Source organism: Leucoraja erinacea, chromosome 4 (genome assembly GCF_028641065.1).
Source record: "Leucoraja erinacea ecotype New England chromosome 4, Leri_hhj_1, whole genome shotgun sequence".
In the NCBI taxonomy this organism is placed as follows: domain Eukaryota; kingdom Metazoa; phylum Chordata; class Chondrichthyes; order Rajiformes; family Rajidae; genus Leucoraja; species Leucoraja erinaceus.
In genome coordinates, this window is record NC_073380.1 from 71,652,452 (window position 1) to 71,668,016 (window position 15,565).

Sequence of the window (15,565 nt, forward strand, 5' to 3'; positions counted from 1 at the left end):
CCTTGAGTACTCTGGTATGCAGACCATCAGGCCCTTTTGTTGTCTCTGTACTGTACACTGACAATGACAATTAAAATTGAATCTGAATCTGAATCTGAATCTGAGGATTTATCAGCCTTCTGTTCCAATAGTTTACTTAACACCATTTCCTGACTAATGTGGAATCTCTTCAGTTCCTCCCTCCCGCTAGATCCTCGGTCCCCTCGTATTTCCAGGAGATTGTTTGTGCCGTCCTTAGTGAAGACAGAACCAAAGTACTCATTTAACTGGTCTGCCATTTACTTGTTTACCAATATAAATTCACCTGTCTCTGACTGTAAGGGACCTACATTCGTCATCATTAATCTTTTCCTGTTTACAAACCTAAAGAAACTTTTGCAGTCAGTTTTTATATTCACTGCAAGCTTTCTTTCATGCTCTTTTTCCCCTCTTAATTAACCTCTTTGTCCTCCTCTGTTGAGTTCTAAATTTCTCCCAGTCCTCTGGTTTGCCGCTTCTTCGGGCCAATTTATATGCCTCTTCCTTGGCTTTTACATTATCCTTGACTTCCCTCGTCAGCCACAGTTGAGCTGCCTTCCCGGTTTTATTTTTTCACCAGACTGGGATGAACAATTTCTGGAGTTCTTCGCCATTGCATCAACACTGTCAACCCTTTAAGTATAATTTGCCAGTCTATCCTCACCAATTCCCATCTCATACCTTCAAAGTCTCCTTTCTTTATGTTTGTTGACCCTAGTCTCTGAATTAACTGTGTCACTCTCCATCCTAATGCACAATTCCACCATATTATGGTCACTGTTGCCAAGAGGCCTTGCACAACAAGATTGCTAACTAATCCTTCCTCATTACACAATACCCAGTCTACGATGGCCTGCCCTCTTGTCGGTTCCTCGACATATTGGTTTAAAAACCATCCCGTATATATTCCAGGAAATCCTCCTCCCCAGCGTTGTCACCAATTTGGTTGACCCAGCCTATATGTAGATTAAAGTCACCCATGATAACTGCTGTACCTTTGCTACACGCATCTATAATTTCCTGCTTGATGCTATCCCCAGCCTCCCTACTGCTGATTGGTGGACTGTATACAACTCCAACAAGTGTTTTCTGTCCTTGACTATTTTGCAGTTCTACCCATACCGATTCTACAGCATCCAAGCAAATATCTCTCCTTGTTATTGCATTAATCACCTCTTTAACCAGCAATGCCACCCCAAATCCTCTTCCTTTCCATCTATCCTTCCTGCAAATTTTAGCTCCTGGTTTTGGTCACCTTGGAGCCATGTCTTCGTAATTCCAACTATATAATATCCCTTAACTACTACCTGCGCATTCGATTCACCCACCTTATGTCGAATGCTCCTTGCATTGGCTCAAAGACTTATCATATGCAAACCCACTAATTCCTTGAATCATTCTTGTAAACCACCTCTGGACCCACTCCAGGGCCTTCAGATTCCTTCTCAGATATGGAGCCCAAATTTGCACACAGACGTCAAATGCGGCCTGACCTGCGTCTTATAGAGCCTCAGCATTACATCTTTATTTTTGTCTTCCAGTTCACTTGATATAAATGCAAACATTGAATTTGCCTTTCTTACTATTGATTCATCATGTACTCAGAATGTCCCCAGAATGTTCACCTAAGATAGCAATGACATGGCAACCTGACGGAAGAAGGAAAAGAGGCCGACCAAAACTCACATGGAGGCGAACATTCCAGAAGGATTTGGAAGGCTGCAACGCAAGCCGATCGAGGGTGGAAGATGTCGCACATAACCAAACAGAATGGCGGAAGCTTGCTGCCCAATGTACTCAACAGTGTAGGAGGAACTAAGTCTGTCTAAGTAATGACTGATTCAACTTGCAAATTAGCTTTTTGGAAGTCCTGAACCAGCAGCCCAAGTCTATTTGCACCTCCAATTTCTCGATTATCTCTCCATTTAGAAAATAATCTAGCCCTTTATTCTTGTAACAAAAATGCATGACTCCACACTTTGCTATACTGATCTTATAGAGGTGTATAAAATCATGAGAAGAATAGATTAGGTAGATGCACAGTCTGTTGCCTTGAATAGGTGAATCGATGAATAAAATCATGAGAAGAATAGATTGGGTAGATGCACAGTCTGTTGCCTTGAGTAGGTGAATCGATGACCAGAGGACATAGGTTTTTGTTGAAAGTGAAAAGATTTAATATGAATCTGAGGGGTGACTTTTTCACACAAAAGGTGGAGGGTGTATGGACCAAGCTGCAAGAGGAGGTAGTTGTGGCAGGGGCTATCCTAACATTAGACAGGTACATGGATAGGACAGATTTGGAGGGATATGCTCTAAATGCAGGCAGGTGGGACTAATGCAGCTGGGACATATTGGCTGGTGTGGGCAAGTTGGGCTGAAGGGCACATGTCCATGCTGATTCTATGACTGATGCATATCTGAGACAATGCAATAGTTGACAGTTAACAGATAAGTATTGCTATCTGACCCTGTTACCTTGACCCATTTGTCCTCCATAATGTTTTTGAATGTTGATTAAACAATATAGCATGGAAACAGGCCCTTTGGCCCACTGATATCATCACCATTCGCACTCGATGTATGTAATCCAATTTTCTTACACCTTGGGCAACTTCCAGCAGCCAATTAACCTACAAACCTGCACATCTTTGGAATGTGAGAGGAAACTGGAGTACCTGAAGGAAGCCCACACTGTCACTGGGCGAACATGCAAACTCCAGACAGCACCCAAGGTCAGTATCGAACGCTGGTCTCTGGCGCTGAGAGGCCATGGCTTCACCAGGCAGGAGGTCTCTATTTTCTCAGCAGACACTATCCTTGATTCATTGTGACATTGTTTCAATTCATCAACTTCCCTCATCCTTTACTTCAAAATCTTGAGGTAATAATGACAATAACATTCCTATGCCAAGTGGTCTTGTCTAGTTGCCCATAGATTAACAGGAATGGCTAATGATGACTCCATTCCTGGCCTTGTAAAACCATTAATTTGAATTTGGCAGTGGAAAATATGCTTTTATACTGTACCTTAAATAATTAATTTAAGGTACAGTATAAAAGCATATATACTGTACCTTAATCAGCAACTCATGATTAACACCAACTTATCACCAACTCATGATTAACATAGTATAAGAACATTAGCAGTAGCACTTACTGTATGTGTAGGAAGGAATTGCTGATGCTGTTATTCACTGAAGATGGGCACAAATGCTGGAGTAACTCAGCAGGTCAGGCAGAATCTCTGTAGAAAAGGAATAGGCGACATTTCAGGTATGAAGAAGGGGCTCGAGCTGAAATGTCACCTATTTCTTTTCTCCAGAGATGCTGCTTGAGCACGCTGAGTTACTACAGCTTTTTGTGTCTATTTTCAGAGGTAGCATTTATGTTTGGTAGGTTTCTAAGATATTCCTCCATTCATACCTATATCGAAGAGCTGTATCTAACAATAACGATACTTGGCGGTCTAATACATCGAAAAACTAGATTCAGTTGACCCAGCAAAATGAAATTAAAATCATTGCATTGCTGTGGTCTTTCACACAAATGCTGAGGAATGCTAAACCTGCTAAATTAAAGGAGAATTTATTTTTAATGTTACAATCTATATACCCACACATTGTTTTGCTAAGTACAGGGCACCTGGAAGACAGTTTTCACGAGTGCACAAAATCTTAAATATTTATTGCCTCATTTTAGCAACATGTTGATTGTAATGAGGCGCAGTTAAGGAAGATCTGGCGTACACCCTATTTAATTACGGTTCTACAGGTCGTGATTAAAAAATACAGTTATATCTGAAGAATGGTCTGAAGAGTCCCGAACCAAGATGCAACGATTGATTCCCTCCACAGATGCTAGTTGACCCACACTTGGTGTTTTTCTTAAGATTCAGCAGTTTCTTGTGTCTCTAGTTATATCCATTAAGCTAGAGAGGACTCAAGGGTATGAGCTTCAGGGAGATATTGTGCAAGCTTGGACTTTATCACTTGTAGTGCAGGAGGCTAAGGGCTGATCTTATACCGGTGTATAAAAACTATGAAGGGAATTGAAAAGGTGTATACACCAAATCTTTTATCCAGGATAGGGGAATCAAGAACCAGAGTTCAGAGATGGGAATGATTTTACAGGAAGCTGAGGGGCACATTTTACACTCAGAGAATGGTAGTTATATGGAATGCGTTTCTAGAGGAGGAAGTTGAGGCAGATACAGTAATACCATTTAAAAGACATTTGAACAGGTTCATGAATAAGAAAGATTTATGAGCAAATGTGGGAAGATAGGACCAGCTTCGATGGGGCACCTTAATCGGCATGGACGTTGAGCCAACGGCCCTGTTTCCTTGCTGCATGACTATGACTCTCACTCTGACTCTATATCAATTGCTTTGCATCTTGGATAACATTTGAAAATTAAAGTGAGCGTTTTAATAATTGCACGAAAATAAACCCTAAATAGAGAGTTAATTTCTGAACTCATAGAACAGCTTAAATTGTTCATTATTTCTGTAAGTGTGGGCATTATTTCATTATTATCAGCAAGACAGGGCCAGATCGTACTAATATGACAGGTACTAGATCATTTTTCCTATTTCTCCAACATCATACGTCACCTGAATATTCCCACTGGTTATCCTGAAGGCAGAAACATTATCAGCGGGGGATGGGTAAAGAAATGGCTTAGCATAAACAATTGAACGTAGAGCTTGATAGTCTTCTTGCCATTCACATTGTCTTTCCTTATCCCAGGCAGTCCTGGACTACTGGCTTTAGAGATTCGCCTTTGTCACAGACATCAATTATGAAGGTACCACCTGAAACATATTAAATAGGCTTGCTATTTTGGGCAACTTCTGGTCAGTGTGACAGCATGCAATCAAATGCTGACCTCTATGACTTTCAGAATGCCGGCTACTGCAGCAAATCCGTCTGCATGTATTAAGAAAAAGAAGACCATAATTTGACAGTTTCCTAAACGGATTGAACTGCAGTTGCTGAGCAGGAATTGACAATTAGATTCCGTGTCCTCATCATCATCATCATCTTAAAATGCTTCCATTATCACGCCGCTGAATGCTTGATTGCTTTGATATGTCATTTAGTAACTATGCTGTATTTTACATTTCTACAGCATTCAGCTCATTGCAATGGCATGCCCCATTCTGCCCATCGAGTGTATGTCAGCCCATTCTTGCACTTATTTTCTGGTGATAGACACAAAAAAGATGGAGTAACTCAGCAAGACAGGAGAGAATGAATGGGTGACGTTTCAGGTTGAGACCCTTCTTCAGACTGTTAATCTATTCTCTGGTAATCTATTTTCTGGTAATCTATTCTCTCTCCCATGGCTGACAACTCCCCAAGTTTTCCTGCCAACAACTTACACAAAGGATAATTTAGAGGAATACTGTGAAATTCCCACAGAGGGAGCACCAAGGGGCAGAATTGAATCTGGGTCACTGGAATATGAAATAGCATCATTATCTGTTGACCTGCAAAAATCACTTTCAAGTGAAATGAGGAGATCAACAATGATGAAGATTCTCCCATTTTAAAACTTGAAATGATTTATATTTTGATTAATCTTGAAATAAATAATGTTAACATTGGAATTCATGGGCAAATCACCTATACATCGTAGAGATGCAAGAAACAGTAAATGCTGGAAACTTGAGCAAAAAAAACAAAAAATACTGGAGGAACTCAGCAGGTCAACAGCATCTCTGGCGAGAAATGGATAGATAGTGTTTTGGGTTGGTACTGAAGAAGGTTTCCAATCTGAAAAGATGGGTCACAACCCGAAACATCACCCATTCCTTCTATTCGGAGATGCTGCCTGCCGCGCTGAGTTACTACAGCATTTTGTGTCTATCTTCAGAAAAGATGTTGGTCAATTCTCTCCACAGATGTTTTTGACTGACTGAATTCCTCCAGAATTTTTTGTTTTACACATTGTGGTGATTTCTTGGTTATGGATAAATATACAGCCAAAGGAGAAAAATACTTATTTGTGAATTTAAGAAATAAGGAGATAGAAAATGTTGATGCATTTTTAAAGATTGTGATAATATTTCAATATAGGGATTGTGTCATTGTAGTGCATCGAGTCATTACTAGGTAAAATCTAAGGAGAATATCATCAAAGAATCACATGATATGAGATGCAGGCTATTGACACTAAAATTGGGAAAAAGCAAAGATGTTTTACTCCCCTGATACCTCCCACTCTTTCTCTCATCACTCCACACTCCCACGCATGTTAAAGGAAAACAATGTAAGTTGAGGATGCACTGAATGAAATAGCTTCATTAACAATAGTGTGAATCAATTCCCTTCCATCCAATTTGCAAATCATTTTCTTTCTTTCTGCCACATTTGAATTAAAAAACAATTGAGCAAAAACATAGATGTATGAATTACCGATTTAATAATGGGCAGAGTTAACTATATAACCCATGAGACTTATAAATCCAAACATTTCTACTTCTAATTGCATTCATTAAGAATTTTTACGCAGACTGACATCGAGCCATAATAGAATGGACTTCTGCCCTTCATCTCAGATGCAAAATGAATCCTAAAGGTCACATTATCCTGCTCATTAACTTTAATAAAAATAATCACAATAGATTCTGACACAGTGAAACTCTTTCCTAACATGTTTCATGCAGATAAACTGTGATGAAGCTAAATGGCATTTGGCATTAAAGGGCCTGTCCCACGAGCATGCGACTGCATGCGGCAAGCGTGGCCAAACCGGAAGCGGGGGCCGCGAGGAGGTTGAGTGATCCCGTATGAGTTGACATGAAGTTCGAGCGAAGGCGTACGCCATCAAGATGCTGCATACGGCGTAGAGCCACTGCGCACGCCCGTCGAGGTGGTGCATACAGCCTCAATGCGGCTGCGGGCTGGCAGGTCATTGACGCACGGAATTTTTGGAGAGTGTCAGTTTTTCGGAGCCCCGCGCGAAGTCAGGACCAGCTCCGCACAACTACATACGGCTCCGGCGATCGAAGTTGGAACGGCCCTGCGAGGCCGTATGGCTCAAGCGACTATGTTAGGTTGCGCTTGCCGCATGCAGTCGCATGCTCGTGGGACAGGCCATTTAATAACTTTCAATTTTACCTTCCTTTTCCTTGTTCAAAGAAACAAATTTTGTCCCAAATCAGGATGATTGTAAAGGCTTTTCTAACATCAAATCCAATGACATTGTATTTGTTGTTCAGTGAGGGTATTTTCTTTACAAAATATTACCCTAAAGTGCCTGTCCCACTGCGAAGACCTGATTTGTGAGTTTAGAACTGTTTCCCTTGACTCATACTCGCAGCATGGTCAACATGTGGTCCTAGGAGGTCTATGTAACTCTTCTTCATGCTTGAGCTTCAGACTCGAGGCCTCTGTTTGGGCGAGAAGTATTTTTTAACATGCTGAAAATTGTGCGCAAGTAAAAAAAGGTCAGCATGAAAAAAATCGATATTTTTTTTACTCGTAGGTTTAGTCGAAGTAGGTCGTAGTGGGTCGGCATGTTATTCATAGGTAATGGAAGGCAATCAAGGGTAATCGAGGGTAGTTGAAAGTGATCAAAGGAAGTCAAAGGTAGTCGTAGATAGTGTTAGTATTATCGAAGGTGGTCGTCTTCACTCTCCAATATTCGGTGTCCAATTTTCCCAAAGCTAGTCAAAGCTAGTCGAAGCTAGTCTTCAACATAGTAGAAGGAGGTCGAAGGAGATCGAAGGAGTTCTTCTACATAGTCGAAGAAGGTCTTCTACATATTCTATGGAGGTTCTCTACATAGTCGAAGGGGGTCGTAGGTCTTCTACTTCAGCGATGCAACACGACCATGACACTTTTTTAAACTCTCCTAAACTCTCCTAAACTCGCAACTACCGCGGATGGACAGGCCCTTAACAATCTACAAGTTGACACTTGACTGGATGTAATCATGAAACTTTATTTAATAATCACCCAGTGTCAGAAATATAAATTGATATAATTATCTATGGTCGGCACACTGGATTCCCAAATGCCTGAAATACGTATTCAAAATGAAATGGAATTTCTATATATCTATGTGAACTAAAGGCAATTTGTTCCTGCCTTGATTTCCACCATTTCAGGAATAATGGCAGAAAAATTGAATCCTGACCATTTTTGCTAAACCATTTCCACAAAAATTCTATTGAGGAGAAATGTTGTATGAAGACTGCAGTGCTTTTTCTTTATAACAAGTGTTTAGTTTAGTTTAGTTATACGGTGTGGAAATGGGCCCTTTGGCCCACCAAGCTCGCGCCGAACAACACTACTTCTAATATTCACAAAGGGGACAATTTACAGAAGCCAATTAATCTGCAAACCTGCACCTCTTTAGCATGTGGGAGGAAATTCACACAATCACGGGGAGGACATACAGACTCCGTACGGTGAGCACCAGTCGTCAGGATCGCACTCAGGTCTCTGGCACAATAAGGCAGCAAATCTAGCACTGTGCTATGCCGCCCTTGAATATGAATAGTAAATATGAAAAAAAGTACATTTATTACTAAATCATTTTCTGTCTCTCGTACATAGAAACTTAGAAAATAGGTGCAGGAGGAGGCCATTCAGCCCTTCGAGCCAGCACCGCCATTCATTTTGATCATCGCTTTATCATCCCCTATCAATAACCCGTGCCTGCCTTCTCCCCATATCCCTTGATTCCACTAGCCCCTAGAGCTCTATCTAACTCTCTCTTAAATCCATCCAGTGATTTGGCCTCCACTGCAATCTGTGGCAGGGAATTCCACAAATTCACAACTCTCTGGGTGATAAAGTATTTCTCACCACAGTCTTAAATGTCCTCCCCTTTATTCTAAGACTGTGGCCCCTGGTTCTGGACTCGCCCAACATTGGGAACATTTTTCCTGCATCTAGCTTGTCCTGTCCTTTTATAATTTTATATGTTTCTATAAGATATCCCCTCATCCTTCTAAACTCCAGTAAATACAAGTCTAGTCTTTTCAATCTTTCCTCAAATGACAGTCCCGCCATCCCAGGGATCAATCTTGTGAACCTACGCTGCACTGCCTCAATAACAAGGATGTCCTTCCTCAAATTAGGAGACCAAAACTGTACACAATACTCCAGATGTGGTCTTACCAGAGCCCTATACAACTGCAGAAGAACCTATTTACTCCTATACTGAAATCTTCTTGTTATGAAGGCCAACATCCCATTAGCTTTCTTCACTGCCTGCTCTACCTGCACGCCAACCTTCAGTGACTGGTGTACAAGTACACCCAGGTCTCTCTGTACCTCCCCTCTGTACACCAAATAAAAACCAAATTGTCCCAGACTCTATCCACATTTTTCTATCTTATCGAACAACTGGGCAATCAGCAGTTCCTCTACACAGGCTAATCCAAAGTAAAATAGTTTAAGTGGCCGAAAAGTGTCATAAGGTCATAAACAACAGGAGCAGAATTAGGCCATTTGGCCCATCAAGTCTACTCTGCCATTCAATCATGGCTGACCTATCTCTCCCTCCTAACCCCATTCTCCTGCTTTCTCCCCAAAACATCCTAATCAAAAATCTATCTCTGCTTTAAATATATCCATTGACTTGGCCTCCACAGCCTTCTGTGGCAAATGAATTCCACAGATTCACCACCCTCTGACTAAAGATATTCCTTCTGATATCCTTCCTAAAGGACCGTCCCTTATTCTGAAGCTATGACCTCAAGTCCTAGACTCTCCCACTAGTGGAATCATCCTCTCCACATCCACTCTACCCAAGCCTTTCACTATTCGGTACATTTCAATGAGGTCCTCCTCAATCTTCTAAACTCCAGCGAGTACAGGCTCAGTGCCATCATGTTAACCCACTCATTTCTGAGATCATTCTTGTAAACCTCTTCTGGACCCTCTCTAAGGTCAGCAAATCCTTCCTCAGATACTGTCTGGTGCCCAAAATTGCTCACTATACTCCAAATGTGGCCTGACCAGCGCCTTATCGAGCTTCAGCATTACATCCCTGTTTTGTATTCTAGTCCTCTTAAAATAAAAGTTAGCATTGCGTTTACCATCGTTACTGCTGAGTCTTCCTGTTACTCTCCTGGGGTCCTGCCTGTCTTTGGCCACCATTACAGGTAGAATCTGGGATAATTGTCAGAGGTTGTGAAGGAATTTTACCATAACAATTAGTTATATGGTGCTAGATATTTGGAAACTATAGGCGCTGAATTGATTTTCGTAATGAAATTTGGTATGTACATATTAATTGGACAGGTTCTATGGATTTGCAGTGATTCAATAATACTATTGTTGTCACGTGTGCCTAGGTACAGTGAAATGCTTTGTTTTGCAAAAAACCCGGTAAAACCATGTCGCAGACCTCACCTGGGCAATACACAAATGTAGCCACGTTTTGGCGTCAACAAAGTTACAAAAGTGTTAACAGCCAGAGTAAAGGGCCTGTCCCACTTTCACGACCTAATTCACAACCTCTGCCGAGTTTGCTCTTGACTCATACTCGCAGCATGGTCGTCACAAGATCGTACGAGGTCGTAGGTAGGTCGTGGCATCAAGTAGGTCGGGGCATTTTTCTAGCCTGATGAAAAATGTCCACGAGTAAAAAAGGCCGTGAATTAGGTCATGAAAGTGCGACAGGCCCCTCAGTGTGCAAAGAGGACAAAGCACTAATGTCCCATCATTATTGTCAAAGTCGAGTTAATATAGTAAATCCAGTTATGTCCTCTTTTACCCTCTCACTTTTATCTAACACTCAGCAGTAGGAAAGCTCCATCTAAAACATTTTAAAGATATCACCAAATAGTCACATGTTAATTACTGATTGATATTTTAAGTCGGAGACACACAAAGCCGCAGATTCAGGAATCTTGAGCAAAACACAAAATACTGGAGTAACTCAACAGGTCAGGCATCACCTGCAGAGGGAAACAAAAAGCTGAGTTACTCAGCGGGTCAGACAGCATTTCTGGAGAAAAGGAATAGGTGACGTTCGGGTCACCTATTCACCTATTCCTTTCTCACCTAGTGCGATCGTGGCAATAAGCAGTCACCCTTGGCATGCAGCATGGTAGAGAGAATGAATTGAGGGGACAAGTGCAAGATAAGTTGTTGGAGATGGAAGAAGGGGGAAAGGGAGATGAAGGCGGAGGCCTTACTTTATGGGCAATGTCGACCCTGGCCATTTAGGGAAGCAATTATTTTACTCAGATCTGACTGAGGAATGGTATGCAGGCATCTGTGCTTTGGTAACTATGTTTCAACTGAAACATTACGCCTTATCCAAACACAGCAGCTGCAACAAAACTGGCTGGGGAATCGTTTGCCATTGAGTTAAAAATGGTTATGAACATGTCAAGCTCATTCCAAGCTGTGGATATCCAAAAAATATGCCAGCTAACTTTCCACGGTTGCAGTTAAGAGGCCATATGATCTCTACTACTAAAATGTTGAATATGTTTTCCCCTTTCTTGGAATGAAAGAGCAGGCATAACAAGTGCATGGCTTCACACAAATGTTAGGCATTCCCATAGTACAGAGTGTTGCTTATTGTCACACAGTTAAGCTAACAACCAGGTGCTAGCACCTTAATGTCAACTGGGTGTAAGTGCACACATAGTGCAACTGGCGGGTCAGTGACTCACAACATCAAGGACGCTACTTTAAATCTGTAAATGTCTATTGCACCACCCACAGTTGAACGACAAATAAATACTTGGATAAATACTTTGTTAAAGTTAAGGTATAATCGTTATGCCCAACCTATGACAATCTATGACCATTGGCAGCACAGTGGCAGAGCTGCTAAAGCTTCTGTCATGTGGCAATAAAGAGCTGGATTCAATCCTGACCCAAGACGCTGTCTGGGTGTAATTTACATGTTCTACCTGTGATGATATGTGTTCCTCCAGGTGTGTTGCTTTCCCCCCACATCCAATTCCCAAAACAAGTGGGTTTGTAGATTAACTGTCCTCTGTAAATTGTCATCAATTTGCAACGAATGGGTGAGAAAGTTGGATAACACACAGCTATTGTGAATGGATGATCCATGGTCAGTGTAGACTCGGTGGGCCAAAGATTCTGAACTAGGCCAAAGACTCTGAACCAAGCCAAGCCAAGCCAAGCCAAGCCAAGCCAAGCCAAGCCAAGCCAAGCCAAGCCAAGCCAAGCCAAGCCAAGCCAAGCCAAAGCCAAGCCAAGCCAAGCCAAGCCAAGCCAAGCCAAGCCAAGCCAAGCCAAGCCAAGCCAAGCCAAGCCAAGCCAAGCCAAGCCAAGCCAAGCCCAAGCCAAGCCAAGCCAAGCCAAGCCAAGCCAAGCCAAGCCAAGCAAGCCAAGCCAAGCCAAGCCAAGCCAAGCCAAGCCAAGCCAAGCCACCAAGCCAAGCCAAGCCAAAGCCAAGCCAAGCCAAGCCAAGCCAAGCCAAGCCAAGCCAAGCCAAGCCAAGCCAAGCCAAGCCAAGCCAAGCCAAGCCAAGCCAAGCCAAGCCAAGCCAAGCCAAGCCAAGCCAAACCAAGCCAAGCCAAGCCAAGCCAAGCCAAGCCAAGCCAAGCCATGCCAAGCCAAGCCAAGCCAAGCCAAGCCAAGCCAAGCCAAGCCAAGCCAAGCCAAGCCAAGCCAAGCCAAGCCAAGCCAAGCCAAGCCAAGCCAAGCCAAGCCAAGCCAAGCCAAGCCAAGCCTAAACTAAACTAAACCAAACCGATTGACACATTGATAATGTGCATAGAATAAATACAAAGGTGCCACTACCAATCAGTTAAAATAAACTCCTGGTATGATCAAACAATGATCCCACCAGCTGAGTTTTACACAAGAGAGGCGGTCTGATTCAACCTGTAATCCTGCTTTATGTTGCACAGTGTGAGAAGTAACTGCAGATGCTGGTTTTAACCAAATATAGACACAAAAAGCTGTAGTAACTCAGTGGGACAGACATCATCTCTGCAGAGAAGGAATGGGTGACGTTTTGGGTCGAGACCCTTCTTCAGACTGAATTCCCGATTTCATTTTATAAACCAGCATTTGCAGTTCCTTCTGTCTCTAGTCCATCTCTTTCCCACCAGATAATCTATGACCATCTCAGGCAAATAACATTCTAATTGATCACTCACTAATCTCTTCATTTTAAAAATCCATTATTGTTGGCTACTTGGCTAAGATATAAACCATTGCAAAGTTCACATTGCAAAATAAATGTATATGTTAAGTCTTTCTGAACATCATGCAAAAATCAAATGGATTACTATTCAGCACACCCTTGATGTCTTTGCCAGTCCTTTAAATCACGTGAGTGTCACCCTACAGCATCCCTGTGTGACCAAGGTTGCTGAACATGAAATAGGTCTGGAGCTGCAAACCCTGGCTTCACTCTACATCTTTTTGGCTTGAGCATCAGCAGTCTGGTTTGACTTGCTGATGGACAATAGAAAGGGCAATGGTGGAGTGATTGATCATAAAAGGTTCCATTTTGAAGCAAGGCAGCTGATTTCTCAAGCACAGAGCCACCACAACTTGCAAAGGTCATTGTTTCCCTTGACAACCCTTTGCAAAATAACTGCCGTCTGCAGTGATATCTTGTTCAAAAATCTTTTTTGAGCACCAGTACCTGAGTTTATACAGCAGCGGTCTGAGCTCCCATTGTAGTCCTCAGTCATCAATAGTTTCTGCTGATAATCCAATGGAATCTGGAAGTTGGATAGTGATTGAGTATCCATGTGTGCTATTAGAGTTTATGTCCCTTTCATATTTACGAATTTGGGGTCTAAGCAATTTGTTAAGTTAGTGCATTATTCATGCACCATGCATTGTGTTGTGAATTCCCATCTGGTGCCCCATTGCAGTCATATGGTGTGGAAAAGGGCACTTTGGCCCAACTTGCCCAAGCCGACCAACATGCCCCATCTACACTATCTGTCCCACCTGCCTGCTTTTGAACCATATCCCTCTAAACCTACCCTATCCATGTTCCTGCCTAAATGTTTCTTAAATGTTGAGACAGTACCTGCCTCAATTATCTCATCTGGCAACTTGTTCTGTACCTCCACCACCCTTTGTGTAAAAAAAGTTGCCTTTCAGGTTCCCATTAAATGTAGTCACACCTGTGCAATCCAATGGGAAGCAGTCTTTCTCCCCACATTTAATGCAGGTCAGTTACATATGCTACACACATAGCTAACCTATGAGTTGGCCGTGAGATCATGCAGTGTCTGTATCTGATCTGTTGGTTGCAACTAGCTGATCAGATGGTGATGGGGCTTCTTGTGCACCTCTCACTCTTTCCCCATCATCTGCCACGGGGGAAATCGTTTCTTCACCTCTGCAGAGGTAAACCCAGAGTGGTTGTGAGATGGAGAATATGGGGATAATGTTGCTTCCTATGTTCATTGTACCATTGACTAGACCTCATCAGCTCTGCATGGGCTATCCTAACAATGGCCAGTAATCTTCCTTCTGTGTGTTTAGTTTAGTTAAGTTTAGATATACAGAGGCCCTTTGATCCACCGAGTCCACGCCAACCAGCGATCCCCGCAGATTAACACTATCCTGCACACACTAGGGAAAATTGTTTTTACTTTTTCCAAGCTAATTTACTTACAAACATGTCTTTGGAGTGTGGGAGGAAAACAAAGATCTTGGCGATATCCCGCGCAGTCACGGGGAGATTGTACAAACTCCGTACAGACAGCACCCGTAGTCGGGATTGAGCCTGGGTCTCCGGCGCTGCAAGTGTTGTAAGGCAGCAACTCTACCGCTGTGCCACCATGCACGTGTGGTTACGTGAATGCATCTGTCTCAGTAACCTCATCGCTAAGCTGATCTTTGCAACACTGGCTGGCAAAGCAGAGTAAAGTGCAGAAGTTAGCATTGAGTAATGTGTTTGGGTGAGGAGCTGGCAGAGTGTGTAACTAGTGAGAGGAGCGTTTGAGGCATGTATTGGCCATATGTTTGACTTTGGAGCGATTGGGTGTTTGCTCCAAGAGAAGAGTGATTGAAATGGTGGGAGAGTGAAGGGAAAGAGTCAATTAGGCATTGTCTGAGATTATTGATATCGTGGGTAGAGCATGGCATATGGGAATCTTTTCCCTGACCTGAACAACATTGGTGAAATCAGTGAATTTATATTGTAATCCTGCTTTCACATGCTGAGATGCATAGGAAGGAACTGCAGATGCTGGTTTACACCGAAGAGAGACACAAAATGCTGGTGTAACTCAACGGGTCATCCGAGCTCTCAGGATAGAAAAATGGGTAACGTGTCAGGTCGAGACCTTTCTTCAGACTCCAGTCAGGCATAATATCGCCCCTAAATATTTTCCACCTTACCATAAACCTAGGACTTTGGTTTGATCCATCCCTCATTTTGGGAAGGGTTTCTTGCAGTCTCCCCCTTTGGACTCATAGTTTTATATGCCTCAATCACATCCTTTCTAGTCTCCACTTCAGGAAGAACAGACCTGTCTTTTCCAGTCTCACTTCATAACTGAATTGCTTCACCCAGGCAACATCCTGGTGAATGGCCCCTTCATCCTTCCCAGTGCTTTCA